The sequence below is a fragment of the Mustela erminea genome, chromosome 3 (genome assembly GCF_009829155.1).
Source record: "Mustela erminea isolate mMusErm1 chromosome 3, mMusErm1.Pri, whole genome shotgun sequence".
In the NCBI taxonomy this organism is placed as follows: Eukaryota; Metazoa; Chordata; class Mammalia; order Carnivora; family Mustelidae; genus Mustela; species Mustela erminea.
In genome coordinates this window covers 142,205,690-142,228,925 of record NC_045616.1, presented here as the reverse complement: position 1 = coordinate 142,228,925, position 23,236 = coordinate 142,205,690, and the positions used below count along the sequence as shown (strand labels likewise).

The 23,236-nt window shown below is 34.4% G+C and overlaps 1 long non-coding RNA gene across 1 annotated transcript in view; it reads left to right on the top strand.

Annotated features, from left to right (window-relative positions):
* The first annotated feature begins 2,731 nt into the window (after positions 1-2,731).
* The window catches only part of LOC116585657, a 40,903-nt gene continuing 20,398 nt past the window's right edge, over positions 2,732-23,236 (top strand). Inside the window, exons 1-2 of the long non-coding RNA XR_004283750.1 lie at positions 2,732-2,836; positions 4,844-4,947. This is a non-coding gene — a long non-coding RNA (uncharacterized LOC116585657). The remainder of the gene's footprint in view (positions 2,837-4,843; positions 4,948-23,236) is intronic.

The window sequence follows — 23,236 nt, the reverse complement described above, 5'->3', positions numbered from 1 at the left end:
AGAAAATCCACTGTCAAGCTTACGCACATTTTTTCTAGGATTCATTTCCTTGTGGTTGCAAGCTAAGATCCCTGTTTCCTTTTTGGCTATTGGCTAGAAATTAGGGATCCTTCTTAGCCTCCAGAGGTCTTCTTGACAGTTGGTCCCATTCCTTTATATTCAAATCAGCAAGAGTGGGTCAGGTTACTTTCATTCCTCAAATATCACCAGCCTCATGTCTTTGACCAACTATTCTGTCTTCTTCTTTGACTTTTAAGGATTTGTGTGATTGTATCGGGCCCAATCATATAATCCAGGATTATCTCCCTGATATCAATAAATGGGTTAGTAATTTTAATTCCATGTGCAAAGTTTCTTCTCACTATTACCTATAATAGTGCCTCATCAAATAATCAGAGAATAGAAAATGTTGGGAGACATTTTTATAATCCTGTCTTTGATGACTGTTTTTTCTCCTTATGGAAAACATATTGAATAAATTAGTTATAAATATTGAGTATTTTTGGAACATATTATTCTATGATGGTGCACTATCTTAAAGAAAGACTGCAAACAAAGAAGGGAAACATTAAAGAAATTCTTCATTACAAGTCTCCCTCATACTTGACCTCTCTCTTAGGCATTTTTTTTTTTGGCTGTATTGTTATAAATTGCTATTAAAAATACAGCTCCAGACCAATGCCATCAAAGGTCCAATTGCATTCTATCTTCCTGCTCTGCCATGTTTATTTAGCATGTGGATTCTATTCTCCTATTCATAGAATGGCTGATGAGCTTTGGACAACCTGCCTTTATTCCCAGCATAAAGAAGGGAAAAGACTAGGAAAAAAAAAAAAAGATAAAGTGCCTAAATCCAAAAGCATAAGTGCAAGTCTGTGGAATCCGGTCTTTCCTTAAAATATTCCCAACAGCTCCACTCACTTATTTTCATTACATAATTGGAACCATATACTACATTGCTTTCCCTAGATGATAAATTACTCAGAAAATAGTGGGGTTGAATAGACTGGGATGGTAAACGCCACTGGGTCTGATATATTATCATCAGACAGAAGAACACATAGTTTACATCTGAGTATTTTTTGTCTCCCACTTAATAGAGAAAATAATGGAAATTGAATTTATTTGACTGAACTGTGCCTTGGTGTCCTGAAGTTTTCATTTTGTTTGGATTGAAGGAATCAACAGTCACTAAGCTTCAGGTGGTGAATTCAGCTTTAATTTATAAATTCTAGATCATATATCAATAGCTCATGTTTTAAATAGCTTACGTTTTAAATTGTTAAGCATTCTGAAAAATTATTGAAATTTTTAATGTTAACTTTATGTGATTTAGCCAAATGTCTCAAAAGTGTTGAACTTTTAGGCTTTACATATTATGAAGTGTAGAAGGGTAAGAATGCATAATCTTTTGTTTTATCTTAAATTAGACTTTTGTATATCTCAAATCAAGCTTTTAACTTGACTTTCTGTTTCTGTTATGTTCAATATCTTTCCTAAAATTAGGATTAAGTTTAATTTGAAATAAAATATCATAATCTATATAATATTTATACATTTGGCTTTTGTGTCTTGTGACTATTATTCAAAAATAGCAATTCTATAACAGATACCATCTAAAAACAACATTTAAAAGCACACCATTTTCTACTTTTGATGATCTTAGTCCTTGAACTTAAAAAAAACAAGCCCATATCAATGAATGTTAATAAGAAGACTTTGTAATGTGACCAGAAAATCAACAATGTGTTTTCACTTCATGGTTCCCTGTCTGGGTGGCATAGTGTAGATGATGGGTAATAAAAAAAAATGAGATTCAAAGCAATTATTTCCCAAACTGTTTGGTACTGGAATTATTGTAGTCTTTGGTCTGAACCAAATGAACTTCCTATTATATAAAATAGAAAAGTCAAAACACATTACAGTAATCCTTGAATCTCAAGGGTAAATCACTTAGCTATAGTAATTTAAAGTCCTTGAGTATTTATTATAAAGTATACCACACAATATGAATATACAACTGGCTATATATCCCCCAATAACACATTGATATTCAGCTATTTCAGTAATGAAATAGATCTCAGTATAGGACTGTACTATGATAGAAGCAATCATTCTTAGTGAGGTATGTATTTAAGTTGGCATACCAACTTGTGAGAAACTTACTAAGTACTTTGGTTTTAAAACTTCCCTATTTAATACGTTAAAACATTGTTTGCAGTATACCAAGGGCATTTTATTCTAAAGGCTTTTCATCATAAAATATTTTCAGTGAAACATTTGCTATCATGCAAAAATACTAGCAGTTAATACACTTAAGAATTTAAAATTTGTCAGAGTCAGATGTGAAATTGTCTTAGAAAGGAACATCTAAGAGATAGCCTGATGTTCCAAATAATGCAATAGTACTTTTATATACAGATAAAACACCGTTTTAAAAACAACTTAAAACAAAACAAAACAGCAGGACATTGGTAAGAAGAATTTAGCTGGTATAGATGACAAATTTGAGAAGGATGATTATAGGCTGACAGCACCAACTGAAGAAATTGGAGGAGTTTGCCTGCTCTGGAAATTTCTTTCTTCAGAAACCCCAATGGCCTCTCACAACAAAAGGTCTAGAAGGTCAACAGGATGTACCCATTCTAATGCAGACTAGGATGTAGAATTAGAATGTAGGATGTACCCATTCCAATGCAAACAATAGCCCTGTGGGAAGTATCTCCACTCAGATTGTTGGTTAATAAACTCCTGGATGCTCCTGGGTTATAATCTGAAATGGGCCCCTTAAAGCAGTGGCCAGGGAGAGATTGAAGAAAGATGGAGGCCACTCCAGGTCGGTAGGTTGCAGTTTTAAGAAGCACAGAGAACTTACACATGAGGCTTGTCTTAGGTGGCAAGATTAACAGACCCCAGGCCCTCCTCCCTTCCACTAAACCTTAAAGGTTTATATAGAGGTCATAACTGAGTTCAGTAAGGTATACCATGAAGGTGTTCTCAACACCATATCTATCTCAAGGCTATATTCTTGGAGCAGCCTCTGGGTGCAGAAAAGGCAAGGAGAATCCGCATTCCAAGGACCAGAAAAGGGGTAGGGAGCCTCACTGCCCCACATCCAGCTCATAGGTCAGTGGGCAGCCATATCTCAATGATGTCCTTCAACATAGATCCTCCTCCTTTATCTCCACCACAAAACAGAAGCCTAAATATGAATGAATAATAACACTGCTGGACTTAAGACATTTGAAGGCCAGTTTTAAGGTCCTCATAAAATAGGTGAAGCTCTATGTCATTGGAAGGTAGAAACTCACTGATTAAAAACATAAAGCAGTATATTTTAAATCCTAAGGAAATTACTAAAAATACATGAAAGATGTATAAGTAATAAGCCAGTGGAGGAGGTAAAATGATATAATAGGTAATGTTCATTTAAGACCAAAAAAGGAAGAGCAAGAGTATGCAAAGATTAGATGAAATGAGTAGAAAGCAGCTAGCAATTTGGTATATTTTTAATCCAACTACATCCTTAGACACATTAACTATGAATATCTTAAATACAACTTTCTTAGGACTGCAATTACCAGATTGGATCAAATAACAAAATGCAGTTCTATATTGTCTATAAGAAATACAGCTTATATATGATAAAGTTAGGTTAAAAGTAAAAAAAGATAGAGAAAACATACTGTGCAAACACTAACTCAGAAGAAGTTGGAGTAGCTATATTAATATCAGAAAAAGCAAGCTTCACAGTCAAATATATATATAATCAGGATTAAAAGATGCAACATTACATCATGATTAAATGTCAGTTCCTGAAGAAGACATCATAACCCTAAATGTCAATGTGTTTAATAACAGAGCATCAAAATAAAGAAGCAAGAATGGATGTTAGTATAATGAACGGGGCAATATAAATTTAAAATTGGAGACTCCAACAATCTTTTCTCAGCTATTGATAGAACAAATAGAAAATAAGAGTTTAGAGTATTTGAATATTACCAACCAAATAGACCTAGCTGACATTTATACAATAGCCCACCTAACAACAGCAGAACGTTCTTTTCAAAGACATATTGAACATCCATCAGAATATACCACATAATAGGCCATTAAAACAAACACTCACCCAGTTTAAAAGAATAGAAATCATGGAAACTATATTCTAATAACATTATGGAATTCTAATAGCATTATGGAATTTAATAATAAATCAAAAATATATCTGAAAAGTCCTCAAATAATTGGAAATTAAATATCTCAATATTTAAATTTTTTAATTCAATACAAGTAAAAATGCAACATATAACAATATGTGCTATATAGATATAGTAGTGTTTTTAGGATAATTTATAGTATTAAATATTTATAGTAGAAAAAAGAAAGGGGCATCTGGGTGGCTTGGTCTATTAAGCTTCCAACTCAGGTCATGATCTCAGCGTTGTGAGATTCAGCCCTACTTTGAGCTCCGTGCTGGGTGTAGAGTCAGAAAGTTCCAGATCAATAATCTAATGTTCTATCTTAAGAAATTAAAAAAAAATATAAGCAAATTAAATCCAAAGCAAGGAGAAACAAGGAAAGAATAAAGGCTAGAGAAGAAATTAAAGAAATTGAAAGCAGAAAAAAATAGTATCAATGCAAGTAAAAGGTTACTTTTTGGAAAGTTCGATAAAATTGATAAACTTACAATTACAGTATTTACAATTACAATTACAGTATTACAACCACAACAACAAAAGAATTTCCAATAAAAAGAATGAAACATTGTCAATATCAAGAATGGGAAATAAAAGGACAAAAGTACCAACAACATTAGCTCTAAGCTGAAACCATCATCTTCCAGGAATCTGCCCTATGGATAGCCTGTGACCTCAGTGCCATCACAGAGATTGATTTCAGAGTGATGGATCTGAAGCCTTCAAACAAGTCCATTCCTGGGAGTTGGAGGTAAGTGAAGAAAATCCTCCTGGCCACATCTTCAAAAGTCTCCATGTTAGATAAGCAAAAGGAGGATGGGCCTGTTCTAGAGTAGAGGAGATAAGAGAAACATAACTACCAAATCCAATCTGGTGTGTTTTATCAGATCTGGGATCAAATACTAGCAAGTGCAAATATTTATGAAAGATAGGCAGTTGGATATTTGGGGCAAATTGGTATACTGACTACATGACATACATAATAAAGAACATCTTTGTGTATCAAAGTTAAATTTCCTGAGTGTAATTATTTTACTGCAGTGGGATTGAATGTCTTTTATAAAAAGGAAATGACTGCTAAAATATTTAAGCATGAAGTATCAGAAACTTAGTCCCAAATAATAAGTATGTAATTCAAAATGTGTATTGTTGTATGTGGATATGTTTAGGTAGATAGAGATAAGGGATATATATCACAAATAATGAAATTTGGACACTCTAGGTAAAGGATTAAGAGTGTAAACTTTTAATTTCTGAAAGTCCTATATTTTTATACTAAAATTTGACTTAAAAATAAAGTTGTATACAATAATTTCTTATAGGCCACAGTTTTAGAAAAAAAAAAGTCAACCTACTTCAGAATCCTTTTAATTATTTTTAGTTATTGTAGTGCTTGAGTGCCTTAACCACTCTGTATTTCAAATCTTCAACTTCTGTCAGTATCTCATCCAAACTACAGGTGAAAGTCTTAGTAATTTTGATACTACCTGATGGTCTTATTGCATTTAGTTGGGGGTAAAATCCAGTTCCAAAATTCCACCCTGAGTATTAGCATTCTAAATATCAACTGGTAGCATAGCCTTTCTAGAAAGCTGAGCCTGAGCCTCAGAAAGTAGCATTCAATTCTAGGAAGAAGTGAGGGGCAAAGTAGGGGAAGGCAGAGAAGAAGGGAGAGCCAATACAAATGTGGATTATTGAAAATCAGCAGAATACAATGATTATTCTCAAAAATCTGTACTGACTTGGTTTCTGTTCCTTCTATTAGAAGGGAGAAATAAGAATGAATTTACCACAATTTACTGAATCCTATTGTTAAGGTTTACTTCATGGAGACTTAACACCCACACACTTCCAGGTTGTGTAAGCTCCCTTATACCAGCTTGAATAGAAAAATCTCATGAGGGAGGGGGAGCACAACACGGGCATTTTGCAAAGCACTGACAGACTGAGCACACATCAAGATTCTTGTTGTCAGTCGGAGTTTATGGTCACCCTGGAAACAGAAAGGAGAGATACCAAGGTGGAGAAGATCTGAATGACTGAGGGTGCACATGTGTATGGAGAATCTGTGGGTGGTGGGGAGTGGAATTACAGAGCCCTTTTTAGCAAGCAGAATATAGCGGAAGGGGTGGGATGTTTCCAAGATTATGCTGTAAAAAGACTGGTTTCCATTTTGGATGCTCTCTTTCACCCTCTCTTGTATTTGCTCACCATATAGTGACATGTTATGGGACAGCCCTGTAGGAAGAGAGGGGAAAGGACTGAAGCCTGCCAACAACCATCTGAATGGGCTTACAAGTGGATTCACCCCAGCTTTTCCCCTTGAGTCTTTAACCGTGACCATAGCCCCAGCTGGCCAATGGCTTGACTTGAGACAGAGGCATTCAACGAAGTCACACTCTGATATCTGACTCTTAAAAACTGTTAGAAAACACATAGTTCTCAGGAGAGGCCATTAAGTTTGAGGATAATTTCTTCCATAGCAACAGATAGTACACTATTCTATCTCATCCTCCTTTGTGGGCTGTGCCATATTTTTCCCTCATGTTTGGAGCTTGCAGATAGTACTGCGTGTATAAAGTGCTCTTCTTTTATGCTTCCTCTAGCAACTGTAGCTCCGCCCTACAAGCTAAACTATGAGTCACATGACCCTTGCAATATGTTGTCAAAACTTCCTATGTATTTTCTTACCACAGTTTGGAATTCTATTTTTCTATGGTTTTTTGACAAATGCCTGAGAATTCCTCTAAATAATAAGCTTCATGAGGCAGAGTTTTGTTTTGCTCTGTTTTTCACTCCATCCTTGGTCATAGTGCCAGACACAGTTTTTGATTAGCGTGTATTCAAATAACATATGATTATATGAGAAGCATCACTACTAGACAAATATGCAAATGTTTCAAAGTTTACAGGTGCTTCACCTTGAAAATTCTAGTAGTAGGTAACAGAAATAAAAATAAGAAGAAATTTCATGGATCATCTGGAGATTTAATTTCACAACGAAAAATACTTTTCCTAATGAGAACTAATAGTAAGATAAGAAATATAATAATGAAAAAAACAATAATATCTGTCTTAGTAGAACAAAAAGAAAATATTTAGAGATATTCAGAAATTTTTAGATATTCAACAGATAAAGCATTATTGAAAGCCTTAAAAGGAAACTAAAATAAATGAAAGTAAATACCTTGTTCTTTCATAGGGAAAATCAAGTGTCTATTAGTCAGGTGATACACTAACATGATACAGAGTAATTATATGGAATGTACATATGTTTTTAATTTTCACTATTAAAATTAATTATGATTTTAGATAGAACTATCTAGTAGGAAGGACTGGGAGACAAATCTGGTGTCAGAGAGCATTACCACTTGCTACCTACAGGACATCAAACAATAGGTTCCTCTTTCTTAGACTAAAAGTCTATCAAGAATGTGAATTTAATTAGTAGAAAATTTGATTTTTTTTTAGATAAAGATTAGGAGAAATCATTAAAGTTTGTATGTACCAGATCCCCTGATAACTATAAAAAAATTAATTTGCATTTCCTCTTGTTATTGTTATTATTACTATTACTGTTAGTATAGTTAGCAATTCTACAGCATTATCAAATCTGATTATTTATGCTGAGTCTTTGAGTGGTAAATGGTAAAATGAGTACATACTGTCTTTGAATAGAGTATCTCATCAAAATCCACTTGGGGATTCTTTTTTTTTTTTTTTTTTTTAAGATTTCATTTATTTATTTAACAGAGAGACATCACAAGTAGGCAGAGAGGCAAGCAGAGAGAGAGAGAGGAGGAAGCAGCTTCCTGCCTAGCAGACAGCTGGATGTGGGACTCGATCCCAGGACCCTGATATCATGACCTTAGCCAAAGGCAGAGGCTTAACCCACTGAGCTACCCAAGCGCCCCCCGACCTGGGGATTCTTGTTAGAAACTTCATTTTGGGGGCACCACATCAGCACATTGTGGTACAGGGATGGAATGCATATTTTAAGAAGAAACCCAAATGATTTTTCATTCACTCTCAAGTTATAAATTGTAAAGACTGGTATGTTAGCTTATGAATTAAAGTTACATTTTCTACAGGATTTGTATTCTACATTCAATTTAAATTCTAGGAAATATCTAGTTGCAATTTATTGGAAACCAACTGACTTTGTTTACTAGTAAAGTCCACATTTAATTTATTACTATATTTTTCTTCCTTAATTTTTTAAAAGCACTTTTAATGTGGATACATTAATCATATCTTTGATTCAGTTACTGGAAAGCTGGATTTCAGAAAACTGGTATGTAATTTTATTAAAATTAATCATAATAAAGTTTAAAATAATCACATTTAAAATGTGCAACCCATAGGGATTAAATTCAATGGCTATTTACATGAATGCAAATATAATTCAGAGAACTGTAGTCATACTGTAAACCCTGACTGCTATTAACTGTTTCTTTTGACCCTCACTGATATTACATAAAAGGGACGTAAGATTTTGGGGGCTTAGAGTGGCTAACGAAGTGTTAATTTCTTCTTTCTGAAATCATATTGAACTTATAAAATGACCACAAAATAAAGTAAGTAACCAAGAGTATTCCTTTGGAAGAATAAACTATTGAGATATTTCTGGAGGATATAAAACCAACAAGATCAAACTAACTTTACAGGATAAACCTAATCTGAACCTTCCACAACTCAATATAGACTAAATGAAGAAATTTCAAAACAGTGAGATTTCAAATCTTTCCAAATGCCTCGATCAAAAAACATGTTCTAGGACACTAGAGGAGGGTGTTTTATAGTCAAGTATGAATATAATTAATACCATGCCAGTTACCTTTTATCATTTTCTGTAACTATAGTGTTTATCCCACAATAAATTTGCAAGGATACCTCTCCTTGCTAGGAAGATGGAGGAAAGTAGTTTCTCAGAGAGGGTTTTGCATCTGGAGAAGGAAGGTAAGAGGTGCCCAGGATGAATTCTGACCATTACTGGAGGAAAATCTCTTCCTTCCCACTCAGCAGGAAAGCTGCACCTGAATCAAATGCACAACTATAACTGTAGCTAGAAATCAGCAAACTAAAAGTTTGAAAAAGAAAGACATTTAATGTTTCAGTGAGAGATTAAAAAAAAAGCCAGTTAAACTATTCATATTGAACTATTTTAACTACTATTAAGAATTTATACAGAAAATCCATAATCACCTAATATTTGAGGGGAAAATAAAGGACACCAGCTGAAATAAATGAAAGAATCCATTAGGAAAGAAAATTAATCCAAAGAAGAAATACAATTAGCTTAATAAATATCTTCATTAAAGCTTGGGAAGTTAGCATTCCCACAAAATATAAATATGAAACTTATTAACGAACTTGAGAATGCAAAATAAATGTAAACACAGGCTTAACAAAATAGACAGTAGAGAAGAATATAGAGAAAATATAAAAGAAAAATAATTCTGATAAATAAGTAGAATATTTTACTGAATTAAAAAAAGCAACTGGGGCGCCTGGGTGGCTCAGTGGTTTGGGCTGCTGCCTTTGGCTCGGGTCATGATCTCAGGGTCCTGGGATCGAGCCCCGCATCGTGCTCCCTGCTCCGCAGGAAGCCTGCTTCCCTCTCTCTCTCTCTCTCTCTGCCTGCCTCTCTGCCTACTTGTGATCTCTGTCTGTCAAATAAATAAATAAAATCTTTTAAAAAAAAAAAAGCAACTCTTTAGATTGATGGTGCCTTCATTAGAAACATTCAGAGGAAATTAGCAATCAAAATAATAATAAAATCTACAAACTTCTAGATAGAAGGAATATTTGTAGTTTAAAAAGATCACATTTACCTTATTATATGATGAGGTGATAAAAAAATACTAATGAATAGTCCTACTCTCCCAAAACCATAGCAACTTGGTAACTGTTATAAGAAAAAATATTGTAAAACCAATTCTATATCTAATTATAATTATAAAAACCAAAATGATAATACTGAAGAAAATTTAAAAATAGACTACATACATTTTTTTCTAATTTCATGCTTTTATTGAAAATCCAGTTAGTTAACATTAATATTAGTTTTAGTAGTAGAACATAGTGATTCATCACTTATATACAACACCCAGTGCTCATCACAAGTGCCCTCCTTAATACCCATTTTTTAAAAAAAGACAATTGATCATATAGATACTCCCAGTAAAACTGAAAATGAATTCACATACGGCAACAAAAATAGACACACAGAATATGCTTTAAAAAATAGCAAGACACACTTCATGTTACATTGTGATGGTTAATTTTATGTGTCAGTTTGACTGGGTAAGAGAAGCCTGGATAGCTGGTAAACATTATTTCTGTGTCTGTGAGGGTATTTCAGGAGAAGCCTAGCATTTGAATCAGAGACAAGCCAAGAAGACTGCCTTCACTGTTGTGGATGGACATTATCTAATGCACTGAGGGCATGAATGGAATAAAAAGGTAGAGGAAGACTAAATTTACTCTCTGCTTGACTTGGGAAATAACTTAATTCAACCAGAGGAAAAAAATGTTTTCTAGCTTCTTCAAGCAACAAACATTAATTGTCCATTTTGTAATTTACTATGGCTTTGCTTATGAATTTAAAAAGATACCATGCACCCATACAAAAAATATACACATTTACACCTGCGTAGATGGGTCTGTTGTTTCTATGAAAGCTGGAATCAAAGGATGCCCAGGACTCTCAGACTTGCTTTTCTCACTTAAACAACCATGAATATGATGCCAGGAAGAACATACAAATCACATCTAAAACCTGTATAATATTTCTTTGTTATTTCTTTATGTATATGTATTATATTTAGCATTTTTACCACTTAATAGCTTTCAGGTTGCCTGAAATATTTGTTTGTATATGTATGAGTTCACAGACAAGAAGAGATATTTTATTTTATTTTATTCATTTGAAATAGAAAATACTCATTTTATTTTATTTTATTCATTTGAAATAGAATGAATATTGTATTCATTTGAAATTCTTTTTTTTTTTTGCTTCTTTTGTTTTTTTTAATATAAAATTTTATAGGAGAGAGGGAGGAGCAGATTCCTCACTGAACTGAGCAGGGAGCCTGAGCCCAAGTTGGGAGAGGGGTGATCCCAGGACCCCGAGATCATGACCAGAGCTGAAGCAGCTGCTTTACCAACTGAACCCCAGGTGCCCCAAGAAGAGATATTTTAGATGATATGACAGATCCTTGGGTTTAGAGCTATGGTGGAGTGACGGGGGTTGGGGGGAGGCGGGGAGGAGTAGTGGAAAGGGAGGGCTCAGTCTTAAGACCCTGATATCATGAACTGAGCCAAAATCAAGGGTTGGTTGCTCAACCGACTGAGACACCCAGGTACCCCTAAAGTTGTTTTAGACTTAGATATGGTTACTTAAATTAGATCTATAATTGGGAAAAAAAGACATTTTTAAGAACTAAGAAAGCAGGAATCATAAATATGAAACATATATTTCTAAAAAAAGTTTTTATAAGATGGGAAAGAGGAAAATGCAGAGGGGGGAGAAAGACAAACAAGAATTTAAATGAAAATCAGACATAAGACCAATATTATTGATTATAATAAGTGATTTGATTTAATATTTGTATTAAATGAAAATTTTCTATGATGATTTATAAGTATACTATTATAATATTTATAATAGACATACCAGAAACATTTTAATAAACATTTAAAAATAATGTAATCTCCAGATACAGATCCAGAAACTTGAAGGGAGATTAAAGCAGTATCTTCAATATGAACTTTAGTCAAAATATGATTTATGGTAAAAATAAAACATCAAGGGTGTGGTTTATCTCCCAATCAGACGGGGCCCCTGAGTGTGGGGAGATGATGGTGGTAGCGCTGGTGTGGGGGCCAAAAAATTTCACCTGAGGCTAAACAAAGGCATTAGAAGTTTACTGAATCCAACTCAAAGGATAGCAAGACATAAGAGGAGAGGCTGTCTTTAAGGAGGCAGTGCATGCAGCCTATTCTGTTTTGTTTTGTTTTTTGAGGATTTTATTTATTTGTGAGAGAGAGCATGAATGAGGGGAAGGGCCGAAGGACAGGGAGGGAGAGAACAGACTCTTTGCTGAGCAGGGAACATGACCCAGGGCTTGATCCCAGGACTCCATCATGACCTGGGCAGATGCCTAACCGCCTGAGCCACCAAGGTGCCCCATGGTAGGAATGTTTTTGAAAGGGGAAGATGAGGAAGTATAGCAATATATGGAATCTTCCCTTTTTTGGTAACTGTGCCTGGTTGTAAGTAACCCATTGGTCAGTTAGGGCCTATGGATATTTTGAGGTAGGTCGCCTAATGGGCCTGTGTTCAGCCAGGGGGTGGGGGTAAATTTGGGCCCTTTTGCCTTGAACAGGTTTTCACTGGTCAAGCCTGTACATCAGTAATGTATATACAAATTAATATAACACACAAATGCATAAGGAAAGTATTTTAAAAAGTGGAAGAAGAAATAGAAAATGAACAATTTCAAACCTGAAAACAATTTTGTCCAAACAGCAAAACAAACAAGCAACTAATATGAAAAAAAATAAGGAGATAGTGTATCAAAATAAAACTTGTTTTACTTGATGTTAAAAATTACTAGGGTGGCTCAGTTAATTTACTGTCTGACTCTTGATTTGGCTCAGGTCATGGTCTCAGAGTGGTGGGACTGAGTCCCTCATCTGGCTTTGGGCTGAGCGTGAAACCTGCTTAGGATTCTCTCTTTCTTTCTCCAATGTTCCTCATTTCTCTCCCTTCTTCTCTCTCTGTCTTTCTCTCTCAAAAGGAAAAAAAAAAAATACCAATATCTCTTCTGTATTTTAATCTGTAATATAAGGGCCCAATATGAATAACAATCTATTTAAACATCCATAATATCTAACACACAGAGTAAGAGCACTAAGAAGAATCTCAGGGACCTCAGATAAATGGAAATCATACAGACTATGATCCAGTGAATATATAATATGATAAAAACAGTTCCCAGGCACCCATGTCTAAAGAAGTAACTACAACTAAGAAATAAACGAGCTATGCATTCAAACAATAAGATAATACAAGAATAATTCTTTTCCGAGTTTTGGATGGTAATCATTCATTCTTTGTTATTATTATCACATGTTGTCTACCAAGATTTAAATGCACATATAGTTTTCAAATACAAATCTCTGTAGAACTACACCAAAATAATATGCACAAATAATAAACACAATAATAAGTTGTTTACTACAGCATTATTTATGGCAAGAAAAAACTTATAGGGCATTGATATCTAAAATAAGAACTGTGTAAGTCATTTTAAAGAAAAATAATAAACCACAAGTTGTAAAGGATGTTTTACAAATATATTTTATAAAATAATATTTTGTTACAGAAATATGAAATAATGTGGTGTAGAAGTTATTATTTCAAAGTAAATAAAATTCTATAATATGTTCATCAATAGGTATGGATAGATAGCAAGGAGTTTTCTAAGTATAAGTTTCAAATTAGGAGATTGCTAAGTGGTGGTTCTTAGCTATTATTTCATTTCTCCCCGTGTTATTTATTGGTTGACTTAAACACATTGTATTTTGTATAAAAACAGTACATATCAGAAGAATAAAATGAAAGGAATTAAAACAATAAAATGAGTTGGGGGGTCATAAAAGGAAGAATCAACCAATTATCAAAAGGCATATGTACAAAAAATTATACAAGTTATTGGCAAATTCTATCAACTGAAAAGATATAATATAAATACATGATATTACTAAAAAAGAGAGGCTATAATATCAATCCAAAAGAAATTATAATACCTGGGAAAATTATTAAAATTTATACCAAATTATTTCAAAAATTAAAGTTAAGATTATTTTAAATAGAAATATAATTTCTCAAGGTTGTTTCTAGAAAAAGAAACTTTAAGTATACTAATATTCATTAAAAATGAATACATAATCAATAACATGCATTCACAGAGAGCAGGTACACATGGTTCTTCCTACTGGTTAATTATAATAAATCTTCAAAAATTATAAGTTTCAAGTATTTCAGAACCTAAAAATATAACAGACCATTGCTTTGTTCTTTGACTTGCTGTAGAGCATAGAAGTAGCTAAAAATGGCAGTATTCATTCTTTGATTCTATAATAAGCCTTATAACAAAACCAAAAGACGATTACAGAAAAAAAAATGAATATTATAGATAAAACTCACTTATACATTAGTAAGTTGAAGGAGTAAGTATATTTTATTTTATTTTTTTAATTTTTAAAATTTTTTGAAAGATTTTATTTATTTGACAGAGAGAGACACAGCGAGAGAGGAAACACAAGCTGCAGGAGTGGGAGAGGGAAAAGCAGGCCTCCTGCTGGACAGGGAGCCAATGTGGGGAGATCCATGGGCCTGGATCCCAAGATCCTGGGATCATAATCTGAACCGAAGTCAATCGCTTAACAACAGAGCCACCCAGGTGCCTCAGCAGAAGTATATATATATTTTTTTTTTGACACTCGTAAATATTTATTGAATAAATAAATGAATGAGTGAATGAATACAGAGGAAGTGGATAATTCCTAGTCCAGAAAGTCTGCTCTACAATAAATAAGGTTTAAGGTATTAATGTATCTGAAGGAAAGTCAGTCATAGAATGGGTTAGTTAGAACATGGTGGCCCAGAAGCAAAAGCTTGTGGTGACCATCCAGGAACTACCAGGAAGGGAGGACCCATGGTCAAGTAGATTAGGTTTACTAACAAAATGCTGGAATAACAGAAACAGAGGGCACATCCTGGAACAGAAAAGCAGAAGTATATTTTTAAAAACACCACTACTGCATATTTTTTAAATCAGAATACTTCAAGGGAAAAGAAAGCATTATTACAGCATTCACACGTTGAAGTACTAACCCTAGTAACTTAGAATGTGACTGTATTTGAAGATACAACCTGTAATTAGGTAATTAAGTTAAAATGAAGTCCTGAAGCTGGATCCTGTCTGACCAGTGTCCTTATAAGAATAAGCCTGGGACATAGAAAACAAAACAAAACAAAAACAACAACACTAAGGATAAACTCACAGAGAAAAGAAGGGCACATCAAGTATTTGGCCATTTGCAAGGCAATGAACGAGGCCACAGGAAAAATCAAATGTGGGCCACCTTGATCTTGGACTTCTACCTTCCATAACTATAAGGAAATAAATTTCTATTGTTTAAACCACCCAACCTGTAGTATTTTGTTATGACAGCCCTAACAAACTAATAGGCATTATTTTTTATTTATTTATATTTATTTTTATTTTTATAGATATAATTTACTTATTTGAGAGAGAGAGCATGAGCAGAGTGAGGAGCAGAAGAGAAGCTGACTCTCCACTGAGCAGGGAGCCCCATCGAGGGCTCCATCCTGGAACTCTGGGATCATGACCTGAGTCGAAGGCACATGCTTAACCGACTGAGCTACCCAGATACCCCTGCATTATTTTTTTAACACATGTGATCGTTGGATGCATTAACTTGGCTAGGCTGTATGCATCAATTGTTCAAACACTGTGAGTTATTTTGTAGATGTGATTTTTTTTTAAGTTTATTTATTATTTTTTTTAGGAATCTCTATACTCAGTGTGGGGCTCAAACTCCGAGCCCCCAGATCAAAAATCACATGCTCTGCTGACTGAGCCAGCGAGGCACCCTGATGACTCTTAATTAAGAATAATATTCTTTAAATCAGTTCACTTTAAGGGTATTATCCTAGACAATCTGTGTGGGTCAGATTCAATTAACAGAAAAGCCTTAAGAGCCTTGAGGTTTCTTGGAAGGAAGAAGACATGCATAGTGTGGACTGCGGCTATAGCTCGTGCCCCAGAGCTCCAGCTTGCCCTTCCAGACAGCCTGCCCTAGGTACTTTAGACTTGCCTAGCTCGCCCTCAACTGCTGAATAAGCCTATAGCTTGCAATAAATGTACATTTCTGTATTTTCCCATCTCTCTCATTCTCTATCTCTCTGTATAGCTATTCCTCTCTTACTCTTTCCATCTCTATCTTCATATTTATATACATATGCTTTAGAGTGAAATATCTGGATACTTGGATAGGTGTATATATATTATATATTAATAGACCATGCCAGTTTTCCAAAGCGTGGTTATACCTGTGTGTGTGTGTGTGTGTGTGTGTGTGTGTGTGTGTGTGTACACATCTCCTACTGGTTCTGTTTTTGTGGTAGGAATGACTGGATTTTGTGGGGAGGGGGTTGGAAGGAAGAATAGTTTTTAAGTATTAGTTCCCTTAGTTTCCTGGGGCTGCTGCAACAATTTACCAGAAACTTGGCTTAAAACAACCAAAATATATTCCTTATATTCTCTCATAGTTCTGGAGGCCAGAAGTTCAAAAACATTGCCTCACTTAAGCAGAATCACAGCAGGAGTAGGGCCACACCTCCCCCAGAGCTCTAGACAAGAATCTGTTCCTTGAATTTTCTTGTTTCTTTTTTTTTTTTTAATTTTTTTAAAGGTTTTATTTATTTATTTGACAGACAGAGATCACAAGTAGGCAGAGAGGCAGGCAGAGAGAGAGGGGGAAGCAGGCTCCCTGCTGAGCAAAGAGCCCCGATGTGGGGCTCCATCCCGGGACCTCAAGATCATGACCCCAGCTGAAGGCAGAAGCCTAACCCACTGAGCCACCCAGGTGCCCCGAATTTTCCTGTTTCTGAGGCTACAGGCATCCTTTGCATCTGGTGCCACACACCAGTCTTCAAGGGTAGCATCTTTAAGTCTCTCTGCCCTGTCTTCACAGAGCTTTCTCCACGAGGTATGTAAAATCTGTGCCTTGGTGCCTCCCGTACAGGGAGTGATAGCACTCAGAGCACCCGGTATAACCCAGGAAAGCCTCCCCTCTCAAGATACTTAATTTAATACACATCTAAAATGCTTGTGTTTTTCGTTTTTGTTTTTGTTTCGCAATTGTTAGGTCGTATTCACAGGTTACAGTGATTAGGATGTGGATATCTTTTAGGAAGTCATTTTTCATCCTACTACAAAACAATTTTAATTTAATAGATATGCAGAGAAATAATGCTTTTATTTTAACTGATATTGGAAGATAATTAATATAAGTAATATTTACATTCAAAACATTTCTAATCAAGATCCAAAAGGATTAGAAGTTTCCTCCAGTTGAGAATGTGTATTTATAGGAACTATAGCCATCACTCTTAATGAATGTACTGTGAAAAATAGATAATGCAAATGAAGTCTTTATAAATCAATGTATAAATAATAATTGTTAAAAATTCACTGATTCTGTGGAGCTTCAAGAATGTCAATGTCTCATTATTATGAAATTGTCATAACAAATTGACAGACTAGGAAGGCCATTATTGAGTATAGCAGTAAATAAAGAATAATCTTTTGTTTTTCAGAATTAGCTATGAAAATAAACAAAACTCAGTGTTATTAGTCACTAAAGAAAACTAGAAAAATATCATTTTGCTGGTCATATTTTAAAGTCTATAAGTTACTCTCCATCAGGCCTGGGGAACTAGAGTTCACTGGTTATAGAACAGATTCCCATCGGAGAGTGGTAAGTAAATAGGTAGATAGATAGATTATTATCATTTTTTCAAATAGGAAACGAAGCTTTCACGCTATTCATTAATCTTATTGAACTGGCACCTGATCCTCAGAGAAATGGTCTCAATCTCATTAAGTCAAGGCAGCTACCATTCCAGAGAAAATAAGCAGAGAGGAAAAAAAATACTCTATTTATAGGAGTTTTTTAAAAAGAATGTCCATCAGAAACTCTATGGCTCGAACATGTACAAAAATACATCTATTACATTTAACTGCAACGGGGCAGAGTGAATCAGTTTCCCTGTTCTGAAATGTTAAAGGGCAGACATTTCATTTTATTTCTTCCTGGCTTCTCTACATTAAAAAATGATTCCGTTTTTGACAGACTGCGGCTGTAGATGGCCTTGTTACGGTGCACGGCCATCCTGGTGAATGACTCTGATTACTCTAGATCCTGATGCTGTGAAAATCATGTAAAAAATATAAAAATGGTTTCTTTTCCTTAAAAAAGGAAAATGCCAGGAAGTTCTCTCTTAAAAGAATAAAAAACTTCCTTCTATGGAAAACATCCTTATTTTATTAGTAAAGGCTTTGATAAGGAGCTGATAATTGTGTTATTTCTGTCTCTCTCTTTTACTAAAATTTACCTGAAATTGTATGTAAAGTACATAATTTATTTTTAATTCTTCAGAATCTTTAAGAAGTTGAGTTAGAAACTTCGAAGTAGGAGACCAAAAGTCAGTAAGATATATGATGTTGATTCTTTTTTTGTGTGTGTGTCTTTTTAAAAAAAAATTTATTAACATATAATGTATTACTTGTTTCAGGGATACAGGCCTGTAAATCATCAGTCTTACACAACTCACAGCACTTTCTTTTCTGAATGGGCAGGTGGGTAGAGTCAACTCACTTTAAACTCCAAGCTGTGTTAGAATGTGCTAATCCAAGCAAATTCAGGGGGTTACCAACTAGTAAGGAGTCAAATAATATCAGTGGACTAATCTAATGTGATATTGATTAACTTCCTTATAAAGATGACAAACTATAATTTAGGCCAGTTCTCACCTAAGCAAAATTTTACACACACACACACACACACACATACACATACATACACACACATATGTATGTATAATACATACTTTAATATTGTGGTTGAATGCTAGTGAGAAAAATAAATTTTGAAATATTATAGAACTATTTGTAAATACATAGGAAAAGTACTATCTTTTCTTTCTTGAGATTTTATTTATTTATTTGACAGAGAGAGAGCTCAAGTAGGGGGAGCGGCAGGCAGAGGGAGAGGGAAAGGGTGAAGCAGGCATCTCACATCATCAGGGAGCCCCCTACTTGGGGCTAGATCCTGGGACCCTAAGATCATGACCTGAGATAAAAGCAGAGGCTTAACAGAATGAGTCACCCAGGTATACCCAGAATACTATGGTTTCTTAAAGCTATAATCAGAAAAGAGCAAGGACATATGATTATTTAAATATCCACAAATAAAAATATTAAGAAAATTCCTGAATTTGAATGTCTAAAATATATTATGTAATTATATCTGCTTATGTAAGGTATTATTAAGATATGCTGAATATGCTAAAACCATTGGTTTTATAATTTAAAAATGATCTGTGAAGCTATATAGAAAAAGTTCTCACCATACATGCGATGAGGAATGATTCAATCCGAAGCTCAGGAGTAGAAAGGCTACTTCAGGTCTAGGCAGGGATGAAGAAAGGCAAGCAGAATGCAATCTTGGCTACATTGGGTGACATAGTGCTTATGGGACTTAAGACAGAGAGATATTAATTAGTATCAGAAGATTTAGTAAGGCTCTTCTGTGAGGAAGCAAGCATCTGAAACGGAATTTGAGGGGGACAACAGCGCAGACAGGTATTTGGGTAAAGTAGGACAATCAGTTGTAGAATACAGATTAGTCAAAAAAAAAAAAAGAATTCCCTATATGCAGAAAGCATGTTGGGAAAGTTAAAATAACTGCGGAGAGAACTTTTTTTTTTTTTTTTTCTTGTGGATTCTGCTTGTTGTAAAATGTCCCTGGGAAATTACATGTTAAATTAAAATTTTTATCACTGGATAGGAACACAGACTAATAATGACCACCAACATACTCTGCTTTAATGTCAGCTACACCACATTCTAAGTGTTTCTTCTGCATTATTTATTTAATCCTGACAGCCGATATAGAGGTATTACCTCCATTTTATCGATGAAGAATAAAGACCTACAAGGGTAAATAACTTCTCAAGGAAATACAGCCAGTAACAGGCAGAGCTATTAATTGAACCCAAATAGCCTGGTCCTTAATTTGTGTTATTAAATATTACACTACCAACCGCTTCTCCAGTTTTTAAGTGTGATGTCCTAGAACAAAATGACATCACTCTAAATTCTCATTTTTCACAGAAGAGTAAGATTCAAGCTACATCATTTAAATATAGAAAAAATATCAAGGTTACTAGAAATCTTATAAATATGCTTAAATACTTATTCTTAATACTTTTCCTCTGTTATTTTCTTAACCCTGGATATGTCTCCTTTTTTGAAGAGCGGGAAACACGTATACAAGTAAGCTGTTTTTAAAAAAGTCATCATTCCCTCTCCAATTATATAGATGTTTAGGGATAAAGAGCAGGGTGGTTGCTGCTCGAATTCTGTGAAATAACACAAAACGAAGTCTATGAATAAGAATAAGCAACCTGAGATATATATATGATGCATACCATATACTAAGGAATATATGGATTTGGTTCAAATTACACCATTCTTTCTTTTCTGATCACGGATTGGAATATTTTTGTTCATTTATATTTAAATCTACTTTACAGAAATATATCATTCCATGAAAAAGCACTTGAATCTACTCAGCAGTCAAATTCAGAAAACTCGGCAAAATGTGCATACAGTGATTAAAAAAAAAAAAAAATTACCCAAGACTTCTTTGAACGCAGTCACAACAAACGTTTGGGTTCTGAGTACACCTTTGGTAATTGTTTACTCTGGTCATCCTGAGATCACTGACTTTTAACTATCTTCTGAAATCTGGTGATTATTTGTCAACTGCCCAACTTGTTCTGAAAATGTTAGCTCTCAGGGGAAATCGTTGTTCAGACCTCTCTCTTTCTCACATTAGACTCTAGCTGTCAATGCCACAGTATGTATATTCCTGAGAGAGGACACAAGGATTCTAAGACTTCTCCTAATTAGATAGAAAGGGATATCAGAGGGGGGGGAGAGAGAGAAGGAGAGTGAGAGTATTTTTTTGACAGTTAAAAGGACTTTTCCTCTTAACTGGTACAAAATTGTTCAATGCTTGAACTAATTTCTCTGTTTAAGGCAATCATTTTTCAAGTATGGTTTCATTTTTATTTATTTATTTATTTATATATTTATTTCCGGTTTGTTTTTTATTGTTATTATTCCCTTGGAAAATATGTTAACATTTGCTTGCTGCGCTTGCCCTCGTGTTCATTTTGTTCGTTTCACCCGATTTACTTGGTCTCCTATGTAAAAATATCCAAATGCATACTCGTAATCTTTTGTGAATCTTCACCTTAATTATTGCAACATGTAAAGAATCTAAGTGATAATATTTAATAAATGGAAGCAGGAGTCTCTTTGACATAGTTCCATTTTTTTGTTGCTTTAATGATGTAACACATGATTTATTGTGAAGATTCCCAATGGTCTGTTATTTCCCATGAACTGCATGAAGTTAATTTTTCAATGTAATGCTCTTTCACAGTGACAGAAGAAATGGCAGATCCTCAAATGCAATTGGTTTCTGGAGTGAAGTCTTGTCTATTAAGAACACTAATAACTTAGATTTCTTATTGGATAGGAAAAGAAAGCAGTAGAATAGTAATACACATAGCTATTGATAAATTAACTCATTTTTGTCATATCCAAGATTATTTGAGGTCCTAATCAACCTTCCCCCTCACATCTGTCTTAGAAATCCATCCATATGATTTACATGACGTTGTTTTTCATTTGTGTTTATAAATTTTTTAAAAATGTAATTCTTAATATGCTATTTTTTTACTTAACTATTGGAAACATAAAAGAGAAATGTAGAGGGTTTTACCCCCCAAAGTGTTATATTAAATAATAATACTATCAAAACCAAAATAAATTAGCAACTTGAAAAGCTTGTCTTCACTTTTATCAGATCAACTTATCAGAAATCAGTATAATCAAAACACCTGGATTCAGTTAATATGGGCTCTTAAAAAAGAGAGACTTCACCTATTACTCTACCCTGCCTAATGTATACACAATATCATTTAAACATTTGACTTGTATATGTCTAATACTTTCACATGCAAGAGATACTGTAGTGGTTCAAGTCCAAGCTTTTGGCGCCACTCCTGACTGTCACTTCCTAATTTTGTGGCCTTAAACAATTCACTTCAACTCTCTGGGCCTTGATTCCCAACTCTACGGTATGGGACTAATGGGAATAATGATAGGACTGAACACACTAATTCACGTGAAACACTTAGTCTGTCAGTATAGATATTATAAAGTAAAAAAAGTAGCTCCATTATACTCCATATTTTTTTAGCATGCATGTTTGCTTATTTGGCACTGCCTGTCATCTTACACTTACCTGTCATTGATAATGGAAAGAAAGCATTTTCCATTTGTCAGAAAACAGACATTCTCATTAAAGTTAGAAATAACATATAGATAAGGTTCAAATTTTGTTCTAAGGGTAAGTTTCAAACTTTATTTTTGTTTTCTTTTATTTCATAATTGTAATTACACTTAACACATTTAGGGAATGTTTTCAACTTGACTGTAGCTACTGATTTCATTTTTCTTTGCAGTTCATTTGATACATTTTTTTTTCTCAGAAAACACAGTAAGTGTTTACATTTAAATAGCCAAATACGGGGTGCCTGGGTGGCTCAGTGGGTTAAGCCGCTGCCTTAGGCTCAAGTCATGATCTCGGGGTCCTGGGATCGAGTCCCGCATCGGGCTCTCTGCTCAGCAGGGAGCCTGCTTCCCTCTCTCTCTCTCTCTGCCTGCCTCTCCGTCTACTTGTGATTTCTCTCCGTCAAATAAATAAATAAAATCTTTAAAAAAAAATAAAAAAAAATAGCCAAATACACCATTCTTCTTGTCAGGCATGTCTGGGAACTAAAGATGATTGTGCCTATTGGATCCTTTTCTGTTAGCAGCTGGTATAAGACTCCTGTTGGTATAAGACTCCTGGTATAAGACTCAAGCTTGAAGTTACAGCTTGAAACAGGGAACTGCATGGGATCAAAAGAAATAGAAGCCAACAAAGAGGGTTAAGTGTCTTTAATGACATATTCTGTTCAAGTGAGAGTTGGCCTAAATTACACTTTGCCATCTTTATAAGGAGTAAAGATGTTAATATCACATTGAATTCATCAACTAATGTTATCTGATTTCTTACTGGTTGGTAACCCCCCAAAGTTG